At 37.8% G+C, this 19427-nt stretch overlaps 1 protein-coding gene across 1 annotated transcript in view; it reads right to left on the bottom strand.

Annotated features, from left to right (window-relative positions):
* Nucleotides 1–19427, bottom strand: part of rims3 (regulating synaptic membrane exocytosis 3) — a 54035-nt gene that overhangs the window by 21848 nt on the left and 12760 nt on the right.

Genomic DNA, 19427 nt, shown 5'->3' on the forward strand with positions numbered 1-19427 from the left:
TTGAATCCAAATAATCCCCCAGTACAATATTTCAACATTTTTATCCACTTGATATCTGAAAGTTCAATCTCACCACAGAGTTTGGCTCGGTTTGGGTGCCTTTACTTCCTTCATTTTATCACTATAGTTGTCATTATCATGTTAACACTCCCTCTAGTTTAAACACTTCATGCTAATATTGCGAAGGTAATACAAATATTAACATTAAGGAGAATATTCTCCAATAGTCAAGTTCTTGAACATTTTTGAAAAACAAGAAACGGGTTTTATTATTGTTCAAGTCTGCACAATTATTGATACATTTTTAATAATCTGCTGATATGAACATGATTCTGATTATTTATTTTTTTTTACACACAATTTTGTCAAATCGTCCACTTCATGTTTCGACCCTTTTAAAATCACAGACGTCCTGATTTTTTCTTTCTTTCTTTAACTGTCATGTTTGTGCTGAAAGCATGCCAGAGAAAGTGGATACAAGAGTTGGTTTTTATTAATATAATCAGCAAAAAGTTTTAAAATGGACACCAAAAATCACACACAAAATCGGACGATTAGCGGGCGATAACACGTGGGGCATAAACAAGACAGAAACGGGATCGAAACCCGTTTGAAACTGAGCTCTGCATGACAGAGACTGAATTGAACTGTTATCTAAGCATTTTGCTATAATATATAGAGGGTTCTTAATCGGCTCTCAGCATTTACTGACTATAAATTCAGTTATTACAGTATTTATAAATATAATTATAATAAATACCGCATTAAATAATAACGCGATAGCAGAGAGATGCTGTAGTGTGCAGTTCATCTCTATGACATTTACAGAGTAATAATAAAAGGCTTCCCTCTGTAAGTGCATGATGGGTCAGGAGAGAGAACCGGGCTGTTTCACCGTATAGGGATGTATAAAACAAGACGAACACTTTATGAATCAATGTCTGGTTGATAACCAATGATCTGCTTAAGACTAGGCGGCATCACACCACTCACACTGTTGATTATTTCCTTATCACAGCATATCCCAAAGATCTTTATACCTTTCACCACTGCAGTTAACTACTAATATAAAAAAAAAAATATATATATTAAGACCAAGAGCAGTATGCAATTTCTTGGCCTTAGTACTTGACTGTAATTCAATCAAGCAAAGAAAAACAAATGCAATATAAAAGAATCCAGATGAAAAAAGTATTTCTGGAACGCCTGCGATGTTTTATGACACTGTAACTTTACGTATGCGCACTGTATGCCGTTAACATATGCACAGTTTGTGTATGTATATGCCCCGAAGTGATGCAAAGATCAGTGCATATTAAAGGTGCTGTATTTTTGTCTGCCTGGTTATATAAAGCTCCGAGAGATTTGTTCTGTTCCACTCAAAATATAGCTTTAGACAGAGGTTAGAGTGTGTGTGTCAATTCATTTGACTCAGATGATATACAGAAAATATACCTACAGACTAGAAAGTGTGTGTACAAGATGATATAAAGGTGTATGAGAGATAATAAGAGGTAGCCAAGATTCATTATTATGTGAAATTATGCAACTTAGTTTCTCATCTGCTGTAATATTTTTCTTAAATGATATAGCAGGTATTAAATCAGTCTAAAATAAGGCTTTGACCATACCTGCCATACTACAAACAACAAAAACAGAGGCCACAACCTCCACACTATGACTGACAGACACATAGGCCACGCCTCCTACTCTCTGATTAACAAACAGGCCACGCCTCCTATACTCTGACCGACAACATAGTGACCATGCCTTTTTCATTTACAGTGACACACAGAGGCAATGCCTCCTGCACTCTGACCAAAGAAATAGGCCACACCTCCTACACTCTGACCAACAAAGAGGCCACACCTCCTACACTATGACCAACAACGAGGCCACACCTCGTCCACTATGACCAACAAAGAGGCCACACCTTCGACACTTTTACCAACAAACAAAGAGACCAAATTAAATTCACATTTTAATTCAAGTTTATTTCTATAGAGCTTTTCACAATGGACATTGTCTCAAAGCAGCTTTACAAAATGTAATGTAAGCTGATGAGCAAGCCTGTGGCGACTGTGGCAAGAAAAAACTCCCTTAAATGGTATGAGGAAGAAACCCTAAGAGAGAACTCATCCTGAATCAGATGAAATCAAAGAGACCACGCCCCCTACACTCTGACCAACTAACACACAGATCTATTAGAAGACTTATTAGAAATAGCAGACAGAGGCCACACCTCCTACACTCTGACTGAAAGACAAAAGGCCCATGCCTCCTTCACTCTAACCACAGACTTACTCTGAGGTCACGCCTCCTTTATTTGGAATAGAATACGCAGATGCCACGCCTAAATCCTTTACTGGGATAGAGAAAAAAGACACAGAGCCCACACCCTCTTTACTGTGACTGACAGAGACAGAAGCCATACCTCCATCAGTCTGACTGATAAGCACACAGATCCTGCTGCTTTCACTTTGACTGACAGACACAAAGGCCACACCTCCTTTGCTACACCTTATAAAGACGACTGATCTCACACCTTTGACACCATGCCCCATTCCAGATCAGACACTCCGCTCTGTGGCTCATTCGGTGTAATATAGATTAGCGTTTTAGTGCCGACTTTCTCTCGGCTCTCCTCATTGGCTCGAAGCCCACCAGCAGCATGGCTTCCTGCATAGCAACAGTAACCATGTGTTGTCTTATGGAAACCATAGATTGATATTTCAGCCAACAAGCACATTAGTGTCAGATTAAACGTGAAGAAGGCTCCTCAATTGGCCAGCAATATCTAGTCTTCCAGTAGAAGGGCTTAATTCTGTGTGTGTGTGTGTGTGTGTGTGTGTGTGTGTGTGTGTGTGTGTGTGTGTGTGTGTGTGTGTGTGTGTGTGTCCACATAGTGGGTATACATTTTAGCCCTTTCGGTCCTCTGATTTATACCGTCCCAACCTTTCATCTTCAAAGATAACAAACCAGAGGTGGCATGGCATTAAAGCCAAGCTCTTACAGCCATATAGAGAGAGCACACGCTGAGCCCTTTCATGTGCACACTCAAGGTGTTTACCAAAGGCAGCATAATACAGACGTGAAACTGCTCACAAGACAGCTAGAACAGTTAGAGATCCAATACTCGGTATACATTTAATGGTAAATACCAGCAGAAAATGTGAATCTGATTTAGGAAAGCAAATTATAACATGCTATTTTCCATTTTTAAGTTTTAGAGGGGGTCATCGGGGAACATTGCATATAATCCAATTTTTTGGATTATATGCATTATAACAGAGTTGTTTGTTTTTTGCCTGTAAAACTACAGAAAAGACTGAACTTGAGAGGATTTTATCCAGATTTGTTTCACTCTCTTTTTTATTGATCCACCCTGTTTGCAGCATCTCCTCTTCTCTTTTCTCTGTCCATCACTGCTCTGTACTGATTACAGGAAAAAGGTGGAATCCAGAGAAACTAGAACGTGCTATTGTGCTGGACTGAGGCGCTTCACTTTGACTTCTGATAAGCCAAGTAAAAGTATAATGTGTTAAGTAAGGAACTAAGCACCAGGGTCGTGCTGGTAAGGGAAAGTAATCAATAACAGTAATGGGGTTCCATGGCTGCACAGTACCACACCAAACTGAATTGTTTTCCTGCAAAGATTCATTAATTTTAGACCACAGCAATTTTCCAATACTTTAAAGTAGAACATTTTATCCATTTACAGTTTAATTTGTTAATTTATTTGTTAATTTGTGGAACTCATCCATTGCTATTATGCTTTATGTTGTAGCAGCTCTAAACCCAATTCAAAGAATTGACTGTCTTTTACTAATAACTTATAGATAGATAGATAGATAGATAGATAGATAGATAGATAGATAGATAGATAGATAGATAGATAGATAGATAGATAGATAGAGGCAGACAGACAGACAGACAGACAGACAGACAGACAGACAGACAGACAGACAGACAGACAGACAGATAGATAGATAGATAGATAGATAGATAGATAGATAGATAGATAGATAGATAGATAAGAGAAAATAATGCAGGGTATTTAACCATATTCAGTACAAATAAATGGCTGTTTGTCTAATCTGGGAAAAAACAGTGTCTGTGTTCAAAAAATATAATCTGCACCGACACTATGAAACCCACCACAGAGACAAGTATGGAAGCTTGATTCAAGACTCACTGATGAACATTTACATCAGTCATTAAAACTGGCTGTGACAAGAATGGAACCTGACATTGGACTTCTCACCAGCCAGAAGCAAGCCCACAGTTCACACTGGTTAATATGCACAAATCAGTATATGTTTCAAAATTCAATTGCAATAAAAATTAAATGAAAAAGGAAATAAAAACGCAATCAATTGCAATGAAAAATGTCTTTATGGTAGTAATAATGGTCTTTTAATAGGCTATATATCTCTTGAAAAGTAATGATCATTTCTCTGTACGCTGAATAACAAAATTATAAACAAATCCAGCATTAGGAGGCATAATAAATACATTTAAAATCATTATAAAATCTACACAATAATACTGGTAGTCGTTTTCTGTTACAGTCTGACCCGCCCCATTAAAAAAAAAGTTTGGAGACCCCTGCTATAGATGACAGCATCTGGAAATTTAGTCAGATCTGCTATTAAAGAATCAGATTTGTGAATTCAAAAGCACTGTAATGTAATTCATTAGAGTAAATTTGTCCATGCTGACTCAGTGGGATGGATGGCATTCACTCTTTTTTTCTTTTGTCGGTCACAGAGACAGTTGCCTGCTATGAGCATCTTTGATTTTATGTACAGAGAGTTAATGTTAAAAACATTTATAAAATGTACAGAATAATTACTTTTTAAAATAATTTTTTAGAAGAACATGTAGTCCAGGAATAGTTTTGTAGATTACTACTATATTACTTAGGGTATTTTCCAGGGTTATATTCGATGTAAACAACATGCTAGCTTGATAGACTCAGCTAATCATATTACTTAGCATGTTATCTGCTCCAAGCCGTGAGAACTTGCAAGTCAACAACTAGGTTTTTTTTTGTTTGTTTGTTTGTTTTTTAAGCAATACAATTATCATCATAAATCACGATAAATTATACATTAGGCATCTGTTGTTATGTTGCTTGTCTATTAGCACAGAAGAAGATCCTCTAAACCCCCTTTTTGGAGCACCACGATGTTTGTCTCAAGGGAAAGCTTTTAATGGCACTTTGACCTTTTGGCCTGAGGAGAATTGCTTCTGAAGGATGTTGGGACATTACAGGTTAGCATTTAGACCGCTGTTTTGGTAGATCTTTGAAGCAGAGCACTCTCTGAGGTGGAACTAAATGTCAGCCGGCATTAGGGATGCCTTCAGGGTAGCAGAGACGGTGTAATGGCTGATAGGCAGGGTGAAATCGAGAGTCATGACGCTAGATTTTCTAGAAGTGCAATTACTCATCCAAATAGATCTGGTAAAAGCTGAGGTAAAAGTTTTAAAATACTTGCTTGTAGAAAATTTAAAACTCTTATATTCAGTTTAAAAGAATAAACTAAAACTGCATGATAAATTGTAAATTAAAAAGGCATCTCCCTCGAATCACAAACTGATTTTAGTCACTGATTACAGGTTTCTTCCACCAAGGAATCAAGTCAGTTAGTCTGGGGCTAACTATGAAAACCATTGAAATGTAAATAAGCTTGATTATTGGACAATACAAACTAACTGAGAAATAGAAACAAACTTATAAATTTAATTAATAGTGAATAGATAGATTTTAATGATTATTATGAGAATCTCATCTTTTACATCTCCTTAAAATTGCTATTATAGGAGTTACGGTACACAGAGATTAGCTTACAAAATGGCGGAGTTATGCAAAAAGAGCATTTTGCCGTTTACATTGATGTCCAGAAAACTGAGGATGTAAACCACTGGCTTTAAACCCTTATAACACAAACATAAAACTCTCTTTCTTTTTTTTGCTAGTTGAATATCAACCTAGTTTATTGGCACGCAACATTGTTCGAAAACCTTCTACTTAGCAAAAACAAGTGTAAGCTATTAGCACAAAGAGCCCAGAAAGCTCAAGGCCCAAAACAAAAGCCCAAAATTAAAATAAATGGTGTCTACAAGCACTTTCACTTTCATTCGTGTAAATCTAAGCAATGTGCTTAACCGAATAGCCTAGATATGCTCATAAAGCAGTTTATATACACTGTGAATCATCACATTGGATCAGTTATGAGTGTGCAGTGATGAGGCTTAAATTAGACCTAGTTAAAAAAAAAGGATGAAATAATGAGGAGAAAGCAGAGGGTGGATGAAAGGAGACAGATTTGTTGGTGGAATGATATGTAGCCTTGTTTTGGCTTCTGTGTGTTTCAGCACCCCTCACATATGGCACCCTGTGGGAGCATTAATGCAGCTTGTGTTGGAATGAAATTGAGTGTGTGTGTGTGTGTGTGTGTGTGTGTGTGTGTGTGTGTGTGTGTGTGTGCTTCAGATCACATTGCAATTCTGTGTACTTGTTTGTGCCAACATTGTCCTGATCCTCAGATCAGCCATAATCAGTCAAATTTTGCCACCAAAACAGCTCTGACTCGCCAAGACCTGGACTCAGTGTGCCGTGGCATCTAAAACAAAGAAGTTGTGGAAATTTGTATACAAAAAGTTGCAGTCCTTTAAGTTCAGCACATCCAAAAAATGCTCAAATGGACTGATTTCAAGGGATTTTAAAGGCCAAGTCAACACCCAGAACTCTTTACCATATTTATGAAAACTATTTTACTATTCTTGCAGTCTATAAGAGAGACATAACCTCTATTAGTCAAATACAACTTAGACGTATTTTAACTTTCTCACTCAGATCCACCCCTCCTTGCTGCCATTATGTTGACAAAAGTTTGTGGACACATGGCCATAAGATTTGTATTTCCTTTTTGAATATCCCATTCAATACTGAGTCCCCATTTGCTGATATAATAACCTCCACTCTTCTTGGAAGACGGTGCTTTTGGAGATCTGTGCTCATTCACACACAAGAGTGTTAGTAAAGTCAGGTACTGTGGTATAAACATTCATGACATGATGCTGTTTAGGAAACCAATCATGGTGATAAAACCAGTTATGATCGCTATTTGGAAACGGGATGCTATTTTGGTACCATGACGTACTGAAAAGCAAGACATTATAACCTTCCAGAACAAATTCATCACAAAAAACACCAACACGCTCCTCCATAAGAGCCTCCAAAAATGTGTTTTTTTTTACCTACCAGCTCTACATCAGCGCTCAGCTGCACAGAGCCTCAGCTACGCAGTAAGAGAAGCACTTCAGGGCCATTCAGTCCACATACAGACGTGTATGCGCGAGTGTGTACAGCACAGGGAGGAACATTATTTAAGAAACGTATTTGAATTTGCATATAAATGCTTCCACCCAAGGCGGCTCAGGAACAAATCATAGTGAGATAAATCAGAGCAGATTTTAGAAACCATGTCATATCTTACTCATCGCAATCTCCAAGCAGCAGATACCACAATTCTCTGGAGGGAAACGCATCAGCTAACGCTTATCTGACAACATATTTGCTTGTACAAACTTTTCAGCACATCGCCAGGGGATCGGCAAGCCTTATGTTCTGTGTACAAGTGGAATAAAAGCACAAAACTCAGTCTTTATATCAATAGAGCTATAAAAATGTCAAATAATGTGCTCGTAAACTCAAGTTATGATTTCAGCCAACCCAACAAGAAACAACAAAAGTCATGCACTTCTGCGTTCAAACATGACCCCCTCCATCCCCCAATTCCAGTTCAATTCCCTCATGTTTACAGTTTTTGGTATTAATGCGAAGTCTTGCCAATTTTATAGTTGCACAAGTATTGATTTCTTCTCATTCCTGTCAGCATCGAATGTATTGAGTCTGTTTATTTGCTTTTTTCTTATCCTCGATTTTCCAGGTGGTTTTTCTCACCCTTACTTGCTGAATTAATTTCTATACATTACAATATTTCTTTTTCATCTTTTTTGAATATTTCAAAATATATAATAAAGATCCTGTGGCGAGCTGCTATTCGCTGGAATCTGTGTTCTTAAAACTCACCGATGTTTCACTACTGAATCATTTATCGCCAATAAATGTCATGCACCCACTCATGCTGTGCTTAAGGCACACACACACACACACACACACACACACACACACACACACACACACACACACACACACACACACACACACACACACCCCTAAGTGGACAGGCTTGATTCTACTTATTAAACCCTATGTGTATATGCTGTCTATGTGTATATTTTATTTACAACTCAGCACCACTGCTGCTACGTGAATATGACGTATCACAACACTACAGACACCGAGGCGTGTCGTGAGAGTCACATAGAATACAGATTAACATGGCAGAGGTAGAGCTGTGTCTTCCTGGAGACACAACAGTAAAAAAGAACGTCTGGTTTTATTTGACTTAAACCGAAAAAATAAAAGCAAACTGTCTGTAAAATATTGAATCGTAGAGCATCGGTAGCTACTTTATATGTGTCTTCAATGTATCGTTGATTATGCATTGCGATGTGAATCGCATCGGCCTCAGTTATGGAGCTGCACATCTTTACCTCAGACTAATGCATCATTATTTATTCTGTTTCAGTGGAAATTTGTATCACAATAATAAAAAAAAAATCATAGTCATGGAACAGTCATGTTACATAAGGAGAAAGTAAAGCACACAAGGTTACGGTCAGTTTGACTAAAAATGTCTAAAGCATTGCTAGCTATGTGCTATTACCTCAATCGCTGAATTACCTCAATCACACTTTGATCAAGTTAGTGGAAAACTACATGTTGCACAGACATAAGCCTGTATTTAATCAGATATCGTCTGCCAAAATGTCAGCAATGCTCCGGCACCACAGTCCACAAGAAATGCTTTCTTCTTCAAAAGCCAATAAGTTTCACAATACCCAAATACCGATTGCAAACTAATTATCAAGGTAATCAAAGTATGGCATTCAATGTGTAAGGAAATCATACTTCAGTGGTTAAACATTAAACTGTGTTTTTACTGCTATTGAAAAGAATGTTATTATTGTCAATTATTAAATTTAAATCTTCTTTATTGGGACAGAACTCATCATCTAATAGATTTTACAGTTGCCAGCTTGGCATGCATACAAATATTAAGTAAAGATATACATACATACAGCGTAAAGCTATACATACATACAGAATTCTTATGCAATATGAACAAAAGTATTGGGACATTGTGGTAACACCACATCTGGCTGGAAAAGTCAATGTTGAAGACACGCAATTTTATAGGATGTCTTTGGATGGTAGAATGAAATTTTCCCTTCACTTGAACCAGGAGACCCAAACCTGTTCCAGCCTGGCAATTCCCGGTGCACAAAGCAAACTCCATTGAGATAAGCTTCACATGGGATAAAGTGAAAGATCTTCAGTTGATTGCTATAGAGCCCTGATCTCAACACTACTGAACACCTTTGGGATGAATCTGATTTCTGACTGATCCACGGGCTTTCTCACCTCACCTACATCAGTGCCTGACTTTACTAACCCCCCTGTGGTTGAATCCATAAGAGTGGAGCTTATTATATCAGCAAAATGGGGACTAAATGTGGAATAAAATGTGGGAAAAAAAAAAATTAACATACCAACAATATGATCAGGTGTCCACAAACATTTGTCCATAAATTTTATATCAAGATATTTCCATAATTCTGTTAGAATTGAATTCTCATTTATATGTGTGTTTGTTTGTTCAATAACTGCCTGTGAATTGTTGGTGAGAATGTGATTTTGGTGGACATGTAGCATCAGTCAGCTCCTTTACTGTCTCTCTGTTTGGACTCTGAATTAAAGCATCTATTAACTGAATTAATGTAAAAAAAAAAGTTAACTAGTAAAAAACAAAGCATTTGTTCTGCCTAATGTGTTGTGCCTGCTCTAATGCGATAGTGGGCTCAGTTGCTGATCTTAGCACCGCTGGTTTGTAGTGATTCATTCGCATTGGCCCCTTCTTAATGCATGCGTCTTTCACTCCTTGTCACTTCCCGGGCTATATTTAGCACTCGCTGACTCTGGCATGAGCCGCTGTACCAGCCCTGCTAAGTGAAATCCCAGATCTGCTCAGTAGCATGTCAAAGCTAAAAGATTAGTGCAAAGCTAGATGCTAGGAGAGAACATTAGAGTGGGTGTTTGTATGTGCATTCACCAATATAACAGCAGATTTCAAACGTATTACTAAAAACAGTAGATTTATAACGTATAATGCGATCAGGGGGCGCTAATCTATAAATATGAGTTTCCACACAGGGAACTAGGCAGATTTTAGCATTGCAGAGCAACATGCTAAATCCCTGATGTGTGAATTTGTGTGTGGTGGCTTTTTATTTTATAGATCGTACTCTTCTTCACCCTGATATCTGTCTGTTTAGATATCATCTTATTCAAAGTGATTGGATGCTTGTTAGACACTTTCCCCAAGGCTCTGATACAGCAGCTGGAGCTATGCTATACTACCTACAACACACTTACCTAAGAATACAGCAAACACAAAATCAGATGGAGCGAGTGTGTGAGAGAAGCTTGAAGAAAAAATATATAGTACACGTTCAAGTGTTTCTTAAAAGTGTTCAATGTGAAAAGTCTATTTTCAAGAAAATGTGTGTCAACAACAAAAAATGTGCTTAGCTTACGGTTAACTAGCAAGTCTTAATGTTAGCTCGCTACATAACCAAATTCGATTGTTAGTTGCTTCCCGTGTTAAGAAATTACTTAAACTCGTCAAACTAGAAGCTAATGATTTCAAAGTTTGTGGCTGCATTTCTGCAAATGGAGTTGGACATTTCAGGATTAATGGTGCCCTCAATGTTGAAAGATGCAGGAAGATACTTATCCATCATGCAATACCATCACAGCATCTGATTGGCCCCAAATTTATTCTGCAGCAAGACAACAATCTTAATCACAAGGAACAAGGAGTCTTGTAAGTAATAGTTTGGCTCCCACAGAACCCTGATCTCAACATCAACAAGTCTGATTGAGATCACATAAAGAGACAAAATGATTTGAGGCAGCCTACATTCACAGAAGATCTGTCCTTGAGTGGCCAAATCAGAGCCCTTAAATCGGATTGAAAATCTGTGGATGGAAAGCAGTCCAATGTCGCCCAGCATGGAATTTGACTGAGCAATTCTGAAAGGAAGAATGGGCAAATATTTCCCAATCTAGGTGTTTAAAGCTAGTACAGATATATCCGAATCAAGTATTGGCTGTAATTAAAGCAACAGTTGGCTGTACAAAGTATGAAATTAAAAACCCGACAACTTTTCACCCTTATTGTTTGTTCTTCAATTTTTAAAAATGTTTGTAACTTTTTTTTTTTTTTCATTAGTTTCAAGTTATAAGGCAAAATTTGTAATTAAAGCTGGAAAAGGTTTTTATGTTTTTTTTGAATGGGTTTTGATTTCAGAATGTGACACAGCTAGCTGTAAAAAAAAAAAAAGAGAAAAAAAAAATAAAATTTAAAATATTGTTTCGGATAATTTCTGGACACATATCACTAGATAGATTAAGCTAATAAGTATAGAAGTATAGGAGTATAAAACTATATAGATTTTTTTCATTCCTCAAAATGGCAGCAGTCAAACAAGGTTAATTTTTGGTTTGTAAAGATTTATCATGCATAAAACACAGGAATATGATCGCGGTTGGCAATTTTTCATCACTAAAAGCTATTTAGCTGTAGTACAATCCTGTACAGGTAGCACATTCAACCTAGAAGGGGTGTCTACAACTGAGAAAATAATGATTTTTATGGATTTTCCAGGCGTGTATACGTACATTATAACGCATGTAATCAATGCACATGCATTAAATGTGTATTGATCATCAAATGGTCATTTGTAATACATTAATATTTTACTGTATGGTGCAGACCAAATAAGATGCTTTAGCAATACTTCAAATGCTAATAAAAATGTTTGAACTGCACTTCTGAAAACCAGCATCTGAAAGGAGAAAGAGCGAGAAATGCAATGATTACGAATGGCGATGGATGCAACAAGATGTGAGGGATAATAATAAAAAAAAAAAACAAGATCACACGTCCGAAACGAGATCAAAATCTAAACACTGGCTTCGAACATACTTGTTGAGACAATGTTGAGGAAGAATGATCAAAATAAATTGCACAATATATCTTCTCAGAGACTAAAAATGGACGCCTCTGACCTAGCGAATGCTCCTCGTGACATTTCAGAGCGTCATCGCTGCGAGATCGATGACAGAACTGAAACGCATAATTGGCCCGAATGTTGGCGCTTTGGAGGACAAAAAGCGGGCACGCTACATTGACTTTACGGCAGCTCAATAACGATGACACCAGCGTGTGACTCACTCCGGCGATAAATGATCACAAAGTGGCAGACAGGAAGTGCCTGGTCTTTAGGTGCTTGAAAAATCGACGGCTTAAAATCGAGCTTTATTTAAAGAATTCGAAAGCAACTAGACTTTTTTTAAGACCATTATCGCGATCAGCAGTGTATATCTTTATATAGTATTATATAGTATATAAGTATTGGAACTTAATAAAAGATATTTTTTTGCAATTGAGGCTTAGTTTAATGAAATATGTTCGTGTGCATACTACATAAAATCTGGTCTCTGGATGTTGTTAGAATGAAAATAAAGGTGACGGTTAAAAAGGGCTATTTCACTGTTAACTTCAGAGTTATAGTTAACTTTAAACATACTGTATATTCAGTATAAACTATATCCCTGTACGAATTATAAACATTGTTATAATTATTAATTAAAATCCACAACTCTAATATATATTATGCAAGTTTATTAATAAGAAGTGCATTTTATTATATCAATTTGATGAATATTTTATTATACAATAAGCAGTGTCATAATGCATTATTACATAAATAAAAAAGACACTGATCATGCTTGCATAAAGGATTATAAGGCATGTCTTAGTTTAAAAATGTAATAATAAGTAATAATAAATAATCAAGAATTAGTTGAATAATTATTTATAATGATGTACAGTATATTATACCTATATAATGCATTATAGCATGGTACAAACGTTTTTATAGGCCATTATGCATACAAGAATTAAAGAATAAGGGAGATGAGCAGACCTGCTGTATCTACTGGGAATAAAGTTGCAGTCACACCACGAAGTTATTGGAAAGAGTAGTGGAAGCCAGGCTGAGAGAAGGCAGAGGAAGAGGACTACAGATTCAATATTTGCTTTGAGAATGTTGATGGAGACGTATAGAGAAGGTCAGAAGTGTTTGTGGATCTAGAGAAAGCGTACGACAGGTTGCCAAAAGAGGAGTCTTGGGATTGTCAGGTGTGTCAGAGAAGTATATTGTTGTTATATTAATGTAAATAGTCTCAATAATTTTAGACTACTTTGCAAAATTGACTATAACACTGCTACCTTTGTAATAGTGCGTTAGCATGTCCTCGAGGACAAGCAAACTCCTTGCGGTATTAGCATTCCTCAAGGCCCGATGCGAGTGCCCATCCAAGTTGTTTTTAGAGCTCAGGGCTCATGAGGAGATCAAGAATGGAACAGTGGGAGGATGAGTCACCGCTTTGCTGCTTTATTCTGCACTCCTGTTTTTCTGTTGCGTACTCTAAATAAACCTGGACCAAAAAAAACCACAACAAAAAACCCGTCACATTAATACTGCATCTCTGTACCTGATACTCATCCACATATAGTGAGAAATGACGTCCCTTTTGACGCAGTTCATGGTATATAGACGCATTCAGCAGTTACTGTGGGTGATATGGATTAAACTCTCAGAAAGAGCAACATGACATAAGTAAAAAGTATATATATATATACAACAGTGAACGATCTTGAATGGCCTGCTATAGAGCTCTGACCTCAGCCCTACTGGACACCTTTGGGATGCTCCTCCAAAGTGAAACATCTTCCCATAAGTGTGGAGGTTATTATACCGCTCACTCGGACAGTCTACAGGAAATGCGAATCATTCGGCACGCTGAATTCAACCGGGCATGAAAACACACATCACCTGTGTTCTGAGCTGCACTGCATAGGGAGAAAAGCTTCACCAATGGTGATTTTTAAACGCACGACGATGCCAAAAGATAAACTCCAGAGAGAAATAGTTGTGAAAGGAAGGAGGAAGACAGTGAACAATGACTTTCTTGGTAGGCTACTGTTTAGATACAAGCCGTGTAACAGACAACGTCTTTCGTTAAAGCCTGTGTAAAGTTCATTAGTTTCAGTGTAGACACCTGTGGCTTATAGACAGGTGCGGCATATTTACGTTCAAAATAAAAATCTCTGTAAAATTCAGTGGGTGCGGCTTATATTTGGGTGCGCTTAATAGTCCGAAAATTATGGTAATTGTGGAAGCCTTTTACCAATTTGATTAAAAAAACAGTTTTTTAAAAGTTTTTTAAGGCCAGACAGTGTGACAGTGTATGCATCTGAAAAAATATGTATTAATGACTAAAAATAGTACAATAAAGAAATATACGTCTTCTTGATGAATTTAAAACAAACAGGATTTTTAGATAAGAACCGAATCTCACTTCTTTGGACGCTTTAAAGTTCTTTCGAAAGAAACCTTTTCTCAAAGGTTACAGGGTTTTACGTCAAATCTTCAACGAATCCCCTAAAAGGCAAATAATAGCATTAGTAAGACCGCTAGCTTAACCGTTGCTGTTTTGTCCCCTCAGGATCATCTCCTATCAAGCCTCATATTACATTGGAATCCATACAGCGCCAATTTGCATTAGTTTAGGACGAACTGGCGGTGGACAAAGACGTCTGGACTGGGCTGTAACCTAACAGCTGCCTGCAGTGTGATGTGGAACGCTGCTCGACACCTCCTTTGACCTTTTGGATCGATGCATCGATCGGCGTCTCGTCTGCCTGTGTAATTTTACACCTTGCCTGCCACAAGTGAATCCAGGCAGGAGGTTGTAGTTAGAAACTGGGGGGAAAAGGGACTTTATTTCACAGTAGTTACGGCGAAGACGTAACCAAGACGTAAAATGATGGTGCGATGCGGTTCAAAGAGAAATTGAGATTTTATGATAACCCAGATTCTCGGCAAGTTTTACCACTTTCGATGCCGCAGAAAATGCCCAGCACTTTACTTTGATTATGGCTGGAAAAACTATTAGAGTTTCTGTTATAGAAAATCTATCACCACAGAACAACCAATCAGATTTGAGAATTTAACAGCACCTCGGTTTACGCTTACATTCAAATTTGTGGCTATGCAGGAACGTGATCCTGTATATGATATCGTCAACATGAAGAAGATCAGTGTTCTATCACCCTTTTTTTTTTTTTTTTTGAGGGACAAATACCTTAAAGGGGAGTTTTTTTGTAAAAAAAAAAACACAGAATCTCAAAATGTTTTACTGCTTTCAATTAGATAGAAATTTGAGAGCGATTTACTTTAATTACGGCTCAAACTGCTATCAGAGCCACTGTTATAGATAATCAATTAACACAGACTAACCAATCAGACTCTAGAATTCACCAGCACCTCAGTGTACATGTAATCTTATCCATCCTATCATATCATAAACAATATGGAGATCAGTTTTTCTCCACCATTTCTTTTTCACAGAGTGACATATACACCGTAAACGATTATGATGAATACCGGGTTGCCAGTGTTTTACTGTTCATTTCACACTCAGATCTCCTTCTGACAACACCAGAAACGGTGATAAAAGGTAATTAGACATTGTTTGTCACTGCGATAACAAATTCTGAGCACATAACTGCACAAAGCCTGCGCCTGCGAGTGTGTTTGTGTGTGCGCATGTGAATGAGTGTATCAGTGCTACATTTTGGAGCTGCCTGATCTCATCTTCCTTGCCGCTTTCTCAGAGCGAAATCTAAATATAGCAGGCACCCTTCGTTAGCAGGATGAGAATATTGACATCTTTTTGACAGGCGTATACGTAGGGACCCGGCTTGCTGTCGCCATAGAGACAGAGGCGGATGGCATGCAGATGTAGCGTGCTTTCTTATATACAACTATGTGCTAACGTGCGATCATCTTAAAACGGACTCATCACAGGAGAGCTTTTCAAAAAAACGTATTTCCTTTCTTTGCTGCAACTGTAGAGTATGCGGGAAAAGGGACTGCGAAACCCTCAGGGGTGTGTGAAGTAAGCAGAATTATTTATTAGTCCTATTGACTTTCTCTTAGGTTTGTGTTTAGATCCTCACTTCACAACAAAAGGTCCATAGGGTGGAATAGGACCTGATCCACCTCCTCCTCCTCCTCCCTGGGTGGAGTCTAACCCAAAGTCCAGGGGATGGAAACAATTCTGTGTTTAACTCTGTGATAGATGTATTCAATAAATGGTTTTGTACTGTAGAGCAGTGGTCCCCAACCCCCAGGCCGTGGACCAGCACCGGTCTGTGGGTCAATTGGTACCGGGCCGCACGGGAAGAATACATAACTTACATTATTTCCATTTTTATTTATTATCTGATTCTAAATGTGGTTTATTTTGGAAAATGACCGGATTCTCTCCGCCACATCTGTCTATGACTCCCTCTTGATTTATGTCATGATGCCTCGGTCACATGTCTTACCTCCATCCTCTACCTTCTTAAAGGGGCTGCTCCGACCGCTAACATGTAATACATTACCGCTAAATTAAAACCCCCAAGCTAGCAAAATTAACAAACAACAACACAGTGGATTCATGATTATTAGTATATTTCGAAAATATCAGACATTAATCCGGTCCGTGGTGCAAAAAAGGACCCCTGCTAAAGCATTGTGTAGGTTAGAGTTAGCTTTAAGGCTACAAGAGCAGAGTATAGATAGATATCTGGATGAGGCACCTGTTTGTGAACCACTGAATGAGGAAGATATTCTACAAGATAAGATAAGACAATTTTATGATAGGATAAGATATATGCCCATAAAATATCACTTTATTACTACAAACTGTTTATATAATAATATATATAATGTGGAGGTTAAAACATAATAACCTCCACTCATCTGGTGAGATGTTCCACTAGTGTGACTTTGGAGATTTGTGGAGATTTTATCAGCTACAAGTTTGTTAGTAAAGTCAGTAGGTGAGGTGAGGAAGCCTGTGGTGCAGAGTCAGAGCTCCAATTTATCCCACAAGTGTTCAATAGGGTTGAAGGGGTCAGGGATCGATACCAGGAAACTCAAAATCTTCCCCTCCAAACAATGTAAAGCATATTGTCATGCTGGAACAGTTTTGGGTCTTCTAGTTCAGATAAGGGGAAAATTTAATGCTACTGAGTTCAAAGGCATCCTGTAAAATTGTGTGCCTCCAACTTTGTGGTCAGAGTTTGAGGAAGAACCACTGGAGAAGTCAGGAATCTTAATACTTTTGTCCATATGTTCACATGTAACAAAATTTACAAACTCGTTATCTGTTATAAATATTAACATTTTAATATCCACGACTGACCATATCATTACATTCCCCATATTCACACACTTCCTCCAAGATATGACCTGATGGTTCAGATGTCACTCTAAACATTTATGAAAACTGTTACTATTTTCTATACACCGTCGTAATTTAGAAATGGTGCCGTTTCGTAAATTCCAGTTTTACACAAAGGCCAAATGGAGACACGACAGAGTGAAGTGTGTTTTAGTGTAAAGGCATTTACAAACCAGGCTGAGGCTCTGATGCCCCAGACAGGTTAATCACACACAGGCCAGATATCCCTGGGGTTCCTGTAACCTTTGGGCAGAGCTTGAGAGACTGTGAAAAGGTCAACCAGCCTCGCGCAGAGCTAGAGCAAAAACACAGGTCACTGAGACAAACCAATTTAGACTCCTGAAAAAGTGATAGCAAAAAGGGGGACCGAAAAAGACATTTCTACTGACATGGCAAACTACTAAATAAAAAAAAGACATCGCTGATTCGTAGATTGTGAGAACAAAACTCAGGACTGCTAGAAAGTCACTGTTAGGCAAACAAAGCTTTAAACAAATAAAAGAAAGAAAGAAAGAAAGAAAGAAAGAAAGAAAGAAAGAAAGAAAGAAAGAAAGAAAGAAAGAAAGAAAGAAAGAAAGAAAGAAAGAAAGAAAGAAAAGGTGAGATAGGAAGGCGGGAAAGAAAGAAAGAAAGAAAGAAAGAAAGAAAGAAAGAAAGAAAGAAAGAAAGAAAGAAAGAAAGAAAGAAAGAAAGAAAGAAAGAAAGAAAGAAGAGACACATTCCTGATCACATTATGATCATCCTGAGTGCACTAACACTGTTCGTCATTTGTTGTGAATTATAATACACCAGGTGCAGATACCTGCTACACCTTCTTATATACGAGGTCACCCTCTCCAACGAGGCCACGCCCCCTCCCACGAGACAAGGATGAACTGTTTACACTGGCTCCTTTGGGGAATGTGAGAATGAAATCTAAACACAGAGGCTAAGAGATTTGCACATGGGCTCAGTGGAAAGCTAAGGCTCATTACCTCACCGTTAGCGAGTTTAAGGGTATAAATTCACCACCGTTCACTTCCTACCTGCCTCAGTGCTACTGTTCACACTGTGCATTGACCTTTAGTGTATAAAAACACACCATTACCCTTAAACTCCTGCAGAAACAGAACATTTGGGTCCACTAAATGTTTAATATAGTGGAGGATAAGATGCAGCAGGCTATGTGTACAAGGTGTAGAAATTAATGATTGGCTGATTGCAAATTAAATGCTAAGAATACATGATTTATTGAGTGATGATTGATTAATTAACGCAAAAGTAATGTTAGAAATGCATGATGTATTTATTTATTTAGTTTGTTTGTTTGATTGTTTATGAACAAACTTCTTCTAACACGCTACAATCCATCACGCTCTGAGATCTCAAAACTCTGGGCTTCTAGTAGTTCCTAGAATAGCAAAGTCCACTAAAGGTGGTAGAACATTCTCACATTTAGCTCCAAAACTGTGGAATAGTCTTCCTGACAGTGTTTGGAGCTCAGACACATTCTCCCAGTTTAAGTGCAGATTAAAGACGTATCTTTTTAGCAAAGCCTACACATAACATACGTCACATATCATAACCTTGTGCTCCAGAACATCTGATCACATCACATTATCAACTTGTGCTGTTAATTTCATGAAGTCAAGTCAAGTTTATTTCTATAGCGCTTTTCACAACAGACATTGTCTCAAAGCAGCTTTACAGAAATCAACAGTCAAGGTGAATGGTGTGCATTTATCCCTGATGAGCAGCCGTGGCGACTGTGGCAATGAAAAACTCCCTTAGATGTTATGAGGAAGAAACCTTGAGAGAACCAGACTCAAAAGGGGAACCCATCCTCATTTGGGTGACATCAAGAGTTTGATCATAAATCTTTCAA

Source organism: Silurus aristotelis, assembly GCF_946808225.1.
Source record: "Silurus aristotelis genome assembly, chromosome: 6".
NCBI lineage: Eukaryota > Metazoa > Chordata > Actinopteri > Siluriformes > Siluridae > Silurus > Silurus aristotelis.